Source organism: Lepisosteus platostomus, chromosome 6 (assembly GCF_059453375.1).
Source record: "Lepisosteus platostomus isolate fLepPlt1 chromosome 6, fLepPlt1.hap1, whole genome shotgun sequence".
NCBI lineage: Eukaryota > Metazoa > Chordata > Actinopteri > Semionotiformes > Lepisosteidae > Lepisosteus > Lepisosteus platostomus.
This window is the reverse complement of record NC_142616.1, coordinates 42,902,328-42,917,033: the sequence shown is the minus strand read 5'-3', so window position 1 is coordinate 42,917,033 and position 14,706 is coordinate 42,902,328. Positions and strand designations below refer to the sequence as shown.

General features: G+C 42.3%; 1 protein-coding gene across 4 annotated transcripts in view; it reads right to left on the bottom strand.

Moving 5' to 3' along the window:
• ndst2a (N-deacetylase/N-sulfotransferase (heparan glucosaminyl) 2a) overlaps nt 1–14,706 on the bottom strand; it is a 134,202-nt gene that overhangs the window by 94,773 nt on the left and 24,723 nt on the right. For all 4 annotated transcript variants that reach the window (XM_088635930.1, XM_088635934.1, XM_088635931.1 and 1 more), the window contains exon 2: nt 9,705–9,803. The gene's annotated coding sequence lies outside the window, so the exon portion shown is untranslated. The remainder of the gene's footprint in view (nt 1–9,704; nt 9,804–14,706) is intronic.

Below are 14,706 nucleotides of genomic sequence, written 5' to 3'. Positions count from 1 at the left end.
AGGTGAAAAGTCCAGGCACTTCCTCTCCAAGCACTGGGAAGTCGGACACCCCAATATTCCAGACCCTCGCGAGAGGAGGCTCCCCTCCGTACCAGTCGCCTGGGACTGACCGGAATGATTCATCTGTGCTCCGACTGAAGCCATGTGACACTGCAGTGGGGCAGGTACTTCTGCTTCGAATCCATTTATAAAATTCAGACCTTAATCCATGAATTACGGGGAAAATGAATATTGTATTTTACATTTAATACATTTTACATATGTGATATTTTTACAAGGGAAAAACATCATCTTTGAATGAAGACATTATGCAATAAAGGTAAATTATGCAGAACTAACTGCCTTTGGGACTTAATGCAGAATCTTAAGCAGGGAAAAATACACTGTGTGGGTCTACTAATGTGTTCTATTAAACTCGGTAACCTTTTCCGATACAGTGATAGTCTCTAGACACTGTGACATCCATTCCTGTTTTCTCTGCACTTCTTGTAATAATTGTAAAGTACGGACCCTTGCCAGTTTGGATTTAATGCAAATCTTTTGCTCTATTCTGCCTTCAATTTCTCTTTTAAAGCTTTTCTTTTAGTTTTTTATTATTTAATTTTATTTCTTTTTCTTTTTGTTTTCTTTTGCATAGACAAGTTCCAATCTAGCAAAAGTTTCTTGACACTGAAATGTCCTCTCATACATTAGGCAAAGTTTAAATATCTCAATAAATCTGCACAAGCAACACTTTTACTCAAGCTCATTTTCATAAATATATCGGTGTGAAGTTGTTCCTGCATGGGGTTAAGTTGTTTTGACACTCAGCATCTTCAGCAAAGGCAGTGACTCATCATGGCTCAAAGTGGATCACAATGTGAAAATTCAAGTCTCCTGAAAGCCACGTCTGAAACATTAGTACAATGAAGCATTATTAATGCCTGACTATTGTATGTTTTTTTTAAAAACACTTTAATGAGATGAGAAGAGCACATTTACATACAAATTACACATTCCTCAACCTCTTGAGCAAACTCCCAGATAAAGACTGATTGTGTTTAATGAGATTACATGTGACACCCCATTTGATGGTATATGAAGTTTAAGAATCGCCATCAAATAAGCTGATCCTTAACAAAAGAGTCTGCACACCTACACAAGGCGGGTCGTGTCCTTTCCACAGTACTCCTGTGCCAGAGGAATTAATATCAGCTTTCTGCACGGGTGACTGTCATACTGTGAAGGATGTACAAGGTCAAACTGAAAGATACTCCTGCCTTCACAACTCACACTGAGCTTGCTCTGGATGTGGCTCGCAGAAGCTTGGAGGTGGCAGGATGGCGCACTGCCTAGCAGTGCCGGGGCCGTGGGTTCAATTCCTGAGGTGCCACCTGGCTGGAGTTTGCAAGTTCCCCCTGTGTTCAAACGGGTTTCCGCTGCTTTTTTTTCCCCACAGTCCAAAGACAAACTAGTAAGTAAATCGGCTTCTGGGAAAATTAGCCCTGGTGCGTGTGTGTGTTTGTGTCTATCTGCCCTGCAATGGACTGGCGTCCTGCCCAGGGTGAATCCCGCCTAAGTCTGTTGCCAGGTTAGGCTCTGTCTGCCCCATGACCCTGTACTAGATAAAGCACTTAGAAAATGGATAATCTCGGAGTCGGCTCATTTTCACAAGCTAACGACGCAAAGTTTCTGACTAGCGAAACGGGCCAAACAGGTATTTAAAAATCTGTCAGGGACTCAGGGCCACCAAAAAGAACCAGTATAATGGATAGAGAGGGGCAGGAGGCGCAATATGCTTCTGGGTTTATAAAGGCAGCAAATCGAGGGACACAGTTGGAGTAGAAGACGCACTGTAATAGCCGATTTTCACACAAAGCCACAGCCACATGGCAATTCCTCCATCAGTGGCCAATTAGTTACACATTATGAAAACTGCACGAGAGAAACAATGTGATAAATGTTAACAAGGCGCCGCTAATGCTAATGTTTTCAGAATCTCCATACAGCTCCTTACAGGCAAATGTTCTCCAGCTACAGCATCCTCTCCTCAGAGCCCTCACAGTGTGGAGAGCAGAATTAGAATTATTTTGCTAAGCCCGGAGGCAGTTCTCTGAAGGACAGACGGTAAATAACTGAAAATGTTTTGTTCCTTCCCTCATGGCCACCCTCCCTCCCTGTCTTTTATGATAAAACCCAGGCTCCCCATCTCGGCGCCCACTGTCCCAGGTCTACATGCAACAGGAAATTAAACCATGTTCTTCACAAACATCAATCTCTCTGGTCTCACGCCAGAGACATGCAAACAACACCGCAACATGTCATGCTACTTTAACACTTGCAAGATGCTGGAGATGCTCACAGAGGAACATTACAGCTAGATCTGACAAAGAGGCAGGTTAAAGAAAATCCTGTATATTCCTCAGATTCCCCAATTCTTTCTCTGATCGTATAGCTGTAAAACACCTTCTCCAGTCTTCCTAATGTAAATCACAGAATGGCAAAGGAAATGAGTCCATGTGTGAGAGTAACGGAGACATTTCTCTTGGTGCAAGACTGGACCGGGCACCTCTAGTTGACTCTAAACTTCTCAATGCAGCAAGAGACACTTAGACGCATAAAACCCATACCACACAATATCTTAAATTCCTGTAACACTATTTCAAGTATTTCAGTTCTAGATTTCCAGGTGAATATTATGGCTGAAAACCAGTTCCTAGTCACTTCCACTGCAAGCAGTTTTGACAGCTTCCAAGCAATAATTACAAGAAAATACTACCCTAACGCAATATGTGGCTGAGATTAAGAAGCAGATGTTAACTGAAAACAAATAGTGCATTATTGACTTCAGTTATATCAAAATATTGGTGCACCAGCAAATCCTACTGTGATGAAATACTGTTGTAAAACAATGTGACAAGGTAGGCTGGCAGCAACAGTCACAGATATCCGATTCATTTAAAAGCATTTTTACATGTTTTATTAACAAACACGTACTATATGCTTATACCGAAATGGACTGACGGAGACCATACAAAACTGCAACTGCAGTACTGTATTGTGTACAACCGCAATAGTACTACCAAAAGCACACTGGTATCAGCCAAAAAATGATCAAAATGTTGCTGCACCTGTACGAAATAATTTTGCTAGAGGTTTGAATAAAAAAAGCTTTCTATCAAATGCCTCCTCTTCTGTGTTTTGAAAGACTGCGGTGTTTCAATTTAATATCTAATAATCTGAAGCAAAGACTGACGAATATAATTGAGTTTTTAATAATCAAAAGTCATACTAAAAATTGCTACTGTAGTACTGAAGACTGTAATCTGGAAAGATGAAAAATGCACAATTTTTAATTGCAATGTCCCAGTGATTATACCTGCCTAGTTTAGAGCTCATTGATGTGGCAGATTTTCAGCAACAGCAATCTAAGCAGCTACTTATACTGTATAGGAACGTGATCTGAATCTACCTTCCTTGAGAAATTTGGAATTTACTCTCTAGGCTACTTTTTAAAACAAAGGCATCTTTAACTTTCAGAATAAGATGGTTATCCAGTGGCCATAGTGATTTATACAAGAATGCCAGTTTAAAAGATTACATTACACTAAGGATAGTTATCAATCATGCCGGTGTTAAGGTTATTTATCATGTTCTTGGACACACTTCCTGTTTTCTTCGTACGTGTGGGGCAGGGGTGAATGGACACTGCAGTCTGCCGTCTCTGGGCTAACCCAGGAGCTGTGAGCAGACAGCCGTCACCCAGCACCCAAGGGGGTAAGAGTTTAAACGTGAACAGAGGGACCCCACTGGGCTGATGAGCTAAGGTGAAGCAGGGCGATTCCCCGATTCCCTCTTCTAACCAAGACTCAACCTGCATTGGCGATAAAAGAAACAGTAGCCTTCTGCCATCGAGAACTGTTCTGAAATACATCTGTAGGTGAACCCCAGTTTAACTGGTATTACTTCAGGATGATACATACCACATTTAGGGTAAGCAGGCTGAGTGGGTATTCAAACAGAAGTACTTTAAAATTCAGATGTAAAAATAATCACAGCAACTTGTGAGGAGCAGATCTGAAGCAGGCCTTTTTGAGGATACCTGCCAGGTTTCAATTCAAGCGCTGCAGTGGTTGCAAAGGAAAGGCTACTGAAAGATTTGTTGAAGACATGGATCAGCCTGCCACTCGTGCTGAATCGGTCACGTCAACTGTCTCCTTCCCAGAATTACACCTGCCAACACAGTGCCTATACAGTGTCAGAGCAGGAGACATCTTTCCAACCCCAACATCATCCCAAGCTTGAAAGCCTTATCATCACCTTGAGAATAAACCACATGACAAAATCACTGTTTGCTGAAGTAAAGAAATTTGGACGACACATTAGAATGCAGTGATTCACGCTGAAGATCTAAATATAGGAATGGCAATTAAATTTGGGTTGATTTTTTTTTGTCAGAATGCTTCTGTCCTTCTGCCTGCTTTACAAACCCAACTGGCAGAAATGAGAACAAAGGCAAACTGAGATAACTACATCTGCTTTCAGGATTCCAGCAGTTTCAGACAAACAGCAGTTATCATACTTCCAGCTATTCCTTTCATGTTGCAATTAAGATAGCGTCCCTGCAATTAAAGTTTAATCTTAGTGGCTCTGAGCTGCAGGAGACAGAATAGGAAAGCCGGCTGCAGAGCAAAAGGAAGGGAGAGAGAAGAAAAGGCGGCAATCAAGTCATAGGCTGAGAAGTGGTTTGAGAGCATAATGATAAGCCAGTGGATGGCAAAGAAGAGGTGTTGGAAAATTCATTTCCTCGTGAGCTGAAGGCCCAGAAGTTCCAACTGGCATCTCATTACACAGCTCTCCAGGCACCAGGTAGACCATTAGTACAACAGAGGAACACGAGAGAGGCAGGAGAAGATGGAGGGAGAGCGAGAAGATGAAGGAAGAAAGGGGACAGGAGACGATGAATGAAAAAGCTAAAAAGATACTGGCTGAGACGGGGCGGGGGGGCGGGAGAGGGGAATAGTGGAAAAGTGATGTAATGGAAGAGGAAGGGATGGATTCCAAAAACATTAGACATATTGCTTAGAAACGTCCTAAGTGATTCCATGCATTCTGGTTTTTGATGAAATCTTCAACTAAAGAGTTATATGCAATTTAGGAATTTCTGGCTGCGCAGACGTAGGATTTGTCCCTATGGAAAAGAACAATAAAAAAAAAATAAACAAGACCCTCAGCTGAGTTTCTACGTACGACCGAGTCCACATTCCACACAATCACCACAACTGAGAGGGCAGAGGTGCCTCCGGCAGACAAGTCCAACAGAAACAACTCTGCTCATTCTCACCAGACTTCTGGAACTCATCTGCTCCGGAGCTGGACGCTGAGAAAATCCCTGTTCTATTCTACATACTAATAGCATGCAATAGTGTGAGCAGAGGTCCTCTAACTGTTAACTGGCAAGGCCTCATCTTGTGGAGCTGTGCTGGACCGCTGTAACACTGAATTGGATAAATGGTTATTGAAAGTGATATGATGGGCTACCTCTGCATCTAAGCTACTCATTTTAGTTTGCGGCATTCTTCACCTCACATTACTATTCAGTAAAGGCACACATGCATTTTGGAAATAGACAAAACAAAAATCTTTCAATCATTTTCTTTTTGTGTTGCTTTTGTTACCTTTCGTTACACTGTTCCAAACATAGGATATTTGCTCCATACAGTACATTATACATTCTATAGTAGCCTAGCTCCAGGGCAATGCTCTCCAATACCTACTGGCCCCTGGTATATGGTTTACAAAGGGGTTAAGGCCAGGCAGGTGTGATGCAGTTGTACACCAGGAGAGTGGATGACAGCAATTAAGCCAGCTCTATACTCTCTTATGTACACACACAGTGAGAGAGGTCCCAAATATTTATTCTCTTTTCCCAGTCCCCTTTATCTGTACTGAATGGCTGCGCTAAATCCTCTTTACATAACTTAGTGGCTTTGGCAAACAGCGAAACCCACACAAAGCCAGTGCTGAGTTCCATATGGCTAAGTCTGCGGCAGTGCACTGCTCAGTTACAGAGATCATATCCATATCTCACAACTGGAACAGCTCACTGACACCACAGCCACCAAATCTCAGTTCCTCCTCCCAGATACCGTATCTGTCTCACATGTCAAACCTTTGCCATTTGGCAAACAGCAATAACCTGAATATCCGCATCTCCTGCAACCTTTCCTCATGCTTACAACTAAACTCTCTACTTAGGCACAAGTTGATGGAATCTCTGAGCTGATCTTGCATAAACGATTTTTCCACAGGCGCCGCAGTGCTGTTGAGAAAATTAGAAAACTCTTAACAGAACAAAGGTTTGGCCTTCGGAACACCAAACTTTCCTCAAGAATTATGCTTTATTGTAACAAATGTGGCGTTCTGCAATAGACGTGGTGAGAGGGCTTTCATTTCAGCCTGTAAAAAGAGCATCGTTTATGGTGCTTGAAAGACAAACTTATCCGTATGCTGTTTTGGGGGATTTGTCAGAAGTGCTGTACCAAACAAAGCTGCCTATAAAGAACTCGGGAGATGTGAGGATTCTCAGAGACTCCTCAATGCTGGAGTGTGCTTCAGCAATATAGTGTCAAGTGTTCACAACTGCAGGCAGTTACAGTAGCTGGGACAAATCCCAGGGAAAGCCCCGGGTGCAGAGGAGGGGGGTGCTGCCAACAGGGCCAGGCCTGCGAGAGGCTGCTGCTTCTCGGCTTGGCTCTCTCGCACGCCCCGTCCAGATCTCAAGAGTGAAAAGACCGAGGCGCTGCGAGGATATATGCTTGATCTCCCAGGGGCTGTCTGTTTCACAGAGACTCGGGAGCAGGGAGGAGGGAGAGACCAGAATGAAGGAGAAGGAGTGATCATGGGGTAAGAAAATAAATAACAGGAAACTGGACACTAAAACATAAAAATCAGGGGTGAGAAAACCCTGGCTTCTGGACTCCTCCAGACCTTCTTACAACCACCTGTTAAAAGCTGGGGAAGGTGCACAGACATCTTTGCAATAGACCACTCTCAAAACATGCAGACGCAACACAATTACCGTCCCACAACTGAAGGACGATGGGGAGCAGTGTTAAAAAAACTCAAAAGCAAGGAACAGAAAAAATATTCTTCCAGGATGCAAGAGGTTAGGGAGACAAAGTCATACATATTTATCCTGCTGTGTTACACTGCAGCAAACACGACCATTAAAAATGTTATGCAAAGGCTCTTCTGAGATATAACACTCCATCAGGATAGGAAGAAACAATGAGATACAGATTGTCATCTATTGGAGATATGAATATCAATGTATTCTGAAAGAAATACTGCCACACTTGTCAGGCTTGTCTGACTTAATCCACCGTGTTCAGTGTGGGGGAACAGAACACACACTGTGGATTTTAAAGGCAAGCCGAAGAGCCTGCCCATGAACACAGGGATTTGTGGAAAAACTTAAGGATGGTAAGCGTTTAAGCACTCAGGTTACCATAAATGTGCTCGATATCACTACAGTAAATACCAGATAGCAAACCTTTAAGGAAAACAAAAGCATTTCTAAATCATCTTTTTCTCCTGCTTTACATCAATTTAAAGGTTATTTTTGTATGTTATGTTACTATGGAGACTGCAAGAAAGCAACAAACAAGGCCTACAGACTACTTGTTATATACTATGAAGATCATAGTGCATAACTTATTCTGGCTGCTAGCTTGAAGAAAACAGGATTTTATAGGCATCTCCCACACCCTGTAGCCTGGTCCTATTAAGGATGGACCTGGTTAGTACTAGGGAAGAAAATGGGATTCCTACTGTAAGAGGGGTTGATGCTCTAAAAGGACCTGACATGACCATTCATAAGAGTAGGGGTGATAACATGAGATACCCTGGCTCAATTACACTCTGCGTTTGTAAATTCTAGCCTCTATAAGGTTTCCCCTTAACTCAACTGGGGTAGTAGTTTCTCAGAGCTGCTGGTGAAGAATGGCTGCTGTGTGTCTCTCAGGTCCAGCAGCACTTCAGTGCTGGATGATGCGAGTCTCCTCCTATACGTGAAGTATTTTGAAATGGCAGATGTCTGAGTCTGGCCTGGAATCATTGCTCCTGACCTGGCTAGGGGGAATTTTAAACAGGACACCCACTGTTGTACGTGACACCTTAGAAATAGCTGAAAAGCAGGATAACATCATCAGGAATAGCCACTGGACCACAGGTGGAATGTGCACTCATAAACCAAGATAATCTGGGACAAATGCAATAATGAGAACCAGATGAAAAAATAATGGCTAAAGACTACAAACTTGAAATGAAGAAAAATAAGGAACTGACCAAAACAGAATACCAGAGGTGTATAAAAAGCTGAAATATAAAGCTATATAAAGCTGAAAACTTCTGTACTTGTGTCCTTGCAAACTTAACAGATTTAAGCTTTGTTTTAATTTTTTAGGTTTTTGTGATAGTGAAACATACTTCATTTAGAACTGAGGTTTTATTTGCTTAGAAATACACTAAGTCACAGTCATTGGTGGATAAAGTGGTTTTGTAGTTTAAAACATACAGGTAAAGAACAATTTAAACTCTTATTGCCTAGGGAAGAAATGTTTTGCCATGAACATTTCAGGGATGTATGAATAGAAAAGTTAAATTGATGATCTGATCTTCATGAAACTTCTTAAGGTTTGTTAAAAAAACAAGGCGCTTTAAGGCAAAACCACAGATTCAGGGTCATTAGTCATGCTTGCTTCCTGACATCTGTCCATTTTGCCATTTTGAAGGTTACTGTAGTGAACTCTGGTGTGTTCAAAATTGAAGCTCATCCAACACACCAGAGCACAGAGAGTTGTGTCACTGTACCTTCGCTGTAATCTCCCACACCCTGAGCTGCGAGATCTGACCATCTGTTCAACTGCAGAGGAATGAACTGCAAATTCATCTACTGTACATCATCTGCTCAGAGTATAAATAACACTAGCAGCTTTTATGACTGTGACTAACTTGGACCCCATACCCTATAAGCACAACACATGGAAAGGAATTTCATAAGCATTCCCAAAGCTCAGACCCTGTTAATTACAGTCATCAACAGTTTAAAGAATCAAGTATAATTAACACAGCAAGGGTGTAAGGAGGGGAGGAGGGGTTGAGAACAGGACACCATTGTGAGAAACAAAAGCATTCACACAGCCAGCCTGAACACCACAGCCACCACACCTCCAACCTAAGATTCTGAAATGTAGGTCAGTGTGAACTTACAATCCCTATACATCAAAGAGCATTTGTTCTTCAACTGCAGGACTAACTCAAGAAACATAACCGCAGTCACACGTGACCAACCCAACCTAAGCTGCAACACATCCAGCTCCATTCAGAGGCTTGGCTGCGAGGGTTGGGGGCAAGTGCAGAACCACCTGGTACAAGTGGGAACACGCGTGACTCTGCTGTCTCCGCTCTGCCTCACGGCTTGGGCTGGTTTCCATGGCAGCAGAGGAGTAACCGCAAAGTGAACAGATAAAAAAAAAAAAGACAAAATATACTTCCTTCCTGTCCCAGATGAAACCTGGCCACATCTGTCAGAACGAGACGAAAAGCCTCAGGCCCTCCCTCTTCTCCATGTCGGTGCATTACAGAAGAAAACTCCAGCAGCCACAATTTCAACGAAGACATGAAACTACAGGATAAAAGCCTGCAACAGCCAGTCAACTTACCGATTTAATCTCCAGGTTAATTCTGCATAAGGTGCATTTATAAAGGCGGAAGAAGTTGCACTGAATGTCTCTGATGTTGGTCAGCTTCAGTCCAGAGCTCTAGATAAAGAAAGTAAAAAACAATCATACAATAACAATAAAACCAAGAAAGACAGACAAAACCTTTATTGGCACATTAGAACATGTATTCATATACCTATTTCATATATTTCTCCTGATAAACATTTGTGAAACTGGATATTTTATGTAAATACAATGCTGTAGCACAACAAAAGTATAACCAGTGTAACACTAAACCCACACTCCTTCTTACTCCCCTCACCGTTATAATGGAATCTTTCATGGATCTTTTGTCTGGAGTCTGTAATCTATATCCAGGGACATAGGGCCATCAAGCTCATTTAATTACTTAATCTAATAAAACAGGATAGGATTCCAAAGCTGGCACAAGTTTAATAAGAGTTATCTGGAATGATACAACACTACAAGATTTAGTTTCTTCTGACTCTGATGAATAGCTTTATAATTACTTTGAAATGCCCATATATATATATACAGTATATAATCATTGCTCACAGAATTAAGTGAATGCGAATGAGGTTAATACAAGACTTCAATTAAGAAATTTATGTTTTATACACCAAGACATTTCAAACTGTTTTTCATAAAAGAGGTATGGGAAAGTGCAGTAAATGTCTGGGCTGCACCATGGGAACTCCAGTTTCTCCTATGCAGTTGACTGGCTGTTGATCTATACCAGCCCTGCTGCCTGTTTCACCCCACTGTCCCCAGTGGAGACTGTACACTCACAGTGGACTCCACACTGTTCTGGCAATCGATGCTAGCGCCCAGGTAACAGCCTCCTTCATGTAACCAAGGAAGAAAATGTCAATATTCTAGGGACAGGAACCTCTCTTTCTGCACAGTTTCTGAGAGGCAGCTAGACCGACTGCAAGGGAACAATTTGTCCAGCATTCTTTCTGTAAAATCAGAGAAGTCTGTAAAATCTCTTAATTGCACCCTGCGCGGTCATGTCTCAACACACCCACCCACAGCCTAGTTATTCTAAGCGCAGCTTCTTGCAGGCATATTCACTGAGGTACCCTTCTGTATGTTCACCGCAGTCCTGCATTTAGCTTTACTCTTCATCATCCACAAGAAACACACACAGCTTGAAATATCCACATTGTGGAAGCATTTTACTCTTCACTGCAGTTTTCACTGGTTCTAGTGGGTCCTCTATATGGCTACGGCTCCTATACAGATTCAGCTAGAGGCCAATGTGCTTGGATACAGCAGGGTACATACTGGTGTTCAAAAACTGGCCCTTGTGCGAGTGTGCGTGTGTATCCGTGTGTGCCCTGTGATGGACTGGCGTCCCGTCCAGGATGGACCAAACCTTGTGCCTGCTGCTTGCCGAGATAGGCTCCAGCTTCCTTGCAGCCCTGAATTGGAAGAAGGGGTTCGAAAACGGATGAACATCAAGAAACAGGTTACAGTCAATGGACTGAACAAGGTGGACTGCTCTTGTCTCCTGATCCTCAACTTTCAGATCAACAGGCATTTGGGTTCAGTTTCATGTATTTATCAAAGATGTTGCTCGGATAAATGTGGCCTGACAATTTAAAACCGAAATGGAGATCAAAGCCTTTGGCAAGCACCCTGAAGACTATATATTGGGAGAGAAAAGCTACTCACACACACACACACGCACGTATGCACAATCTGTCCATCACAAGGATTTTTGCCATCGTGGTTGCTATCACTCACACCCAATGCCACCCATTCTGTGCTGGCATCTCTAGTAGTTCACAGTCCAGACATCTAGTGCCCAATTCCTGGCAACAGGGAGAAGGAACTGGGCTTTCTTACAAAACAAACAGGCTTATCGACAGCACAGAGCAGACCTCAAATACATCAGCCTACCAAGAAAAACAGACCCAAAATGTTCCTGCAAACATTTGCTTGGACTAAAAATCTTATCAGCGCTTTCAGATTCAAACACTGCCCGAGTTATGATTTAGTTCTTTTCAAACATAGATTCATTGCACTGCTGGGCGAGATGGATGACATTTAGCACTAGCAAAAACATTCCAGTCGCTGTACTCTAAGCTGTGAAAGAAATGCACTGTAACTAGAAGAAACACAGATACTAATCTACACAAAATACCAAAAGGCTATGCTAGCTAATATGCTAGTAAACCCCTAATGAATCACAAACAATGTCTCGAAGTAGGAGAAAATTGCATCTGTATTACCTGGGTTATATACTGACTGCATCGCCTTCGATTTCCACGAAGTAAAAACTGGTAACACCAAACTTATGACCAGCACGTTTCCATTCTGACCCAGCCACAATCATCTCAAAATAGCAACAGCAAGCAGCACTTTGGCCCTATGAATGAACTAGGATACTGTACACCCGATGGCCCTCAATTCCAAATAGTCTGTCAGCCATTCAGAGTCGGGCTGGATGTCAGAAACATCAAATCCAGAAAGACTGTCCCTGCAGGCTGAAGTAACACTTGGCTATGAAGTGCCTATATCTGGGTAAACCCCCGGAACCTGGGAAACAATTCAATAGCAAGTCTATGCAATTTTTATGGTTTGTGAAGTTACACTGTTCAGGGGTAGATAAAGCAACCCAACCACCCTCCCCAAACAAATAAAAACAAATGGCTTGCATTTTAAAGGATCTAAGAGTCCAGATATCGCAAGCCCAACGTGGAATCTAGCTGGGTTAAGAACTCCATGTCAGGACCTCATGCTAGGAGCTGGGTCCTATCTAAAAGAAGGCATCTCCTACAGCACAGTCTTCCCTTTCACCACACTGGACCACTGGACTGGATATTCTGGTGCACATCCCCTCCCTAATCAGGCACTGCAGGGTCAGTAGGCCCACAGCTTTTCATTTTGCGATTTGTCTTCCACCACATGGGTTTCTTTGACTCTGAAGCTGTAATCAACAGCTATGAATACATATAAATTCCTTTTCTGCTGTGGTCACAACCATCAGAAATGAAGGAATACTTTTTTTTGTAACACAGCTCTGACTACTCCTGTCTGTGAAAAACAAAAATTGTGTTGATATGTATGAAAGTAACATTAGATGATTTTAAAAACTGAATCGGTGAGATAAAACGGGCAACTACACATTTGCCCATGTTAACCCTTTGAAGTGGATGGCTGGTTTGACACCTCCATTGCCAAAAAGGCTCAATTCAGAGCCCAAACAGGCTCCCGCTGCCCGTTCAGATTCTGCAAAATACGTTGTAAGGAGGGATAAAAGAAAACAGTCTTACGGGCGCAGAAGAGCAGTTATCAGCAGCTGCAGCACTGGTTCAGAGGCCAGGCTGCTTTAATTTAATCATTACAGGACAAGATATGAACCGGACCCTGTAGAAAATAAAGGAAGAGTGCAGACTAATGAGGCCAGTTACTTTCCACCACTGTGAGCGGGGGAGACAGGGACTGGTCCGGCAAAACGTGAGCTGCGTTTTGCGTTTGAAGTTATGGCCAGACAGAGGCTTAAACATGGGGGCTGCGTCACAGCTAAGTTAATTCTGCGTCATGGGTCATAACTATTAAGATACATTAACAAGACAGGTCTCTACATTATTCAACTATACATCTTCAGTAAAAGAGGAACCACAACCTAGACGGTGGCGACACGACTGTAGACTGGTGGCCAGTGTGGTTAATGATATGACACAAAATGGTTAACACCTGTGTGCGCAGGGTTGTGGCAGCTGTCGTTTTTAAAGAAAGAAAAATCAATAGCTTCTCAAGCAGGCAAGATTAGGCAAGACCGAGTTAATTGAGCTTTCACTCCCCCCCTTGCTCTCTTTCGGAGACTGTCACTTACAGTGGAATTTTCCATAACACACAACCACCTGTTTCTCATTCAGTGCAAATATTCAATATACTGTAATCTAGCAGCAGCAGAGCAGCCAGCCAAGCCCATTCCTCGCAAGGCCCTCGCTACTTTAAATAAAAAAAATCTTACTGCCGCTATAAGGGTGAGACAACACAACTGGCTTATTTTACGAGCATGCTTAACTTCATGTGAAATGCTATGGTCTACATCTCATTGTTTCCCCATTCATTTTCAAAGCCTATGTCATTGAGAATTGTTCTGGAGCACAGTTTCAAACCATCTGTGAACGGACGTGTTCCTAGGGCAGCCGAATGGACACTCCGGCTCCAAATATTTTTTAGAAATCGTTTCTACTACGGTGCTTATACAAGGACTCTTCAGAGCACAGAAGTGAAAAAATCAGTCTGGCGTCAGCACCATTCCTGATGCTGCTCAAAATATAGTTCTTACGACACTCAAATATTGCATATTTACTGTATAAGATATTTAAAACTGCACAATCCAAAATTCTGCAACACTGAAGGAAGGCAGATGTGGAGGCACCAGTCATTATGAATTAATTATTTTTTATGTATTTTTGTTAGCAGATTGCCATTAGATCTTCAACACAGAACAAAGAGAAAAGATTTGTTCGACATACTACAAATATCAATGCAAAAGCCTAAATCATCACACCCCTCTGTGCTCTGTAAGAAACTACAGCTGCGCTGATTGGACCTACACAGGACGTGGCACATGGTGTTATGGGACATGCTCTCGTACAACAACTATAATAACTGCTCTCTTATGTAATAAGCCAAACCACCAGACTCAAACAAGCATGCACAGAAATCAGAAAAAACAAAGAAAGCAAAGACAGTGCTACTCACCAGAATGTGGTTAGCATTCATTTTGTTAAGCCTTTTTTTTTTTATTTTAGAACATGCCACAATAAAATCAGTTCTTCAGTGATTAAATTCACAATATGCATTTAGCTAAACACACAGCAAGTGGACAGCTACCATATTTAACTTTTTGGAAACTATTCATATCTACAAATATAAGCGATGAGCCACGAAACTATTCTAACTCAAAATGAAAATGAAATCCTCTAATGTCTGAATATTGGAAGGCTCAGATGGTGAC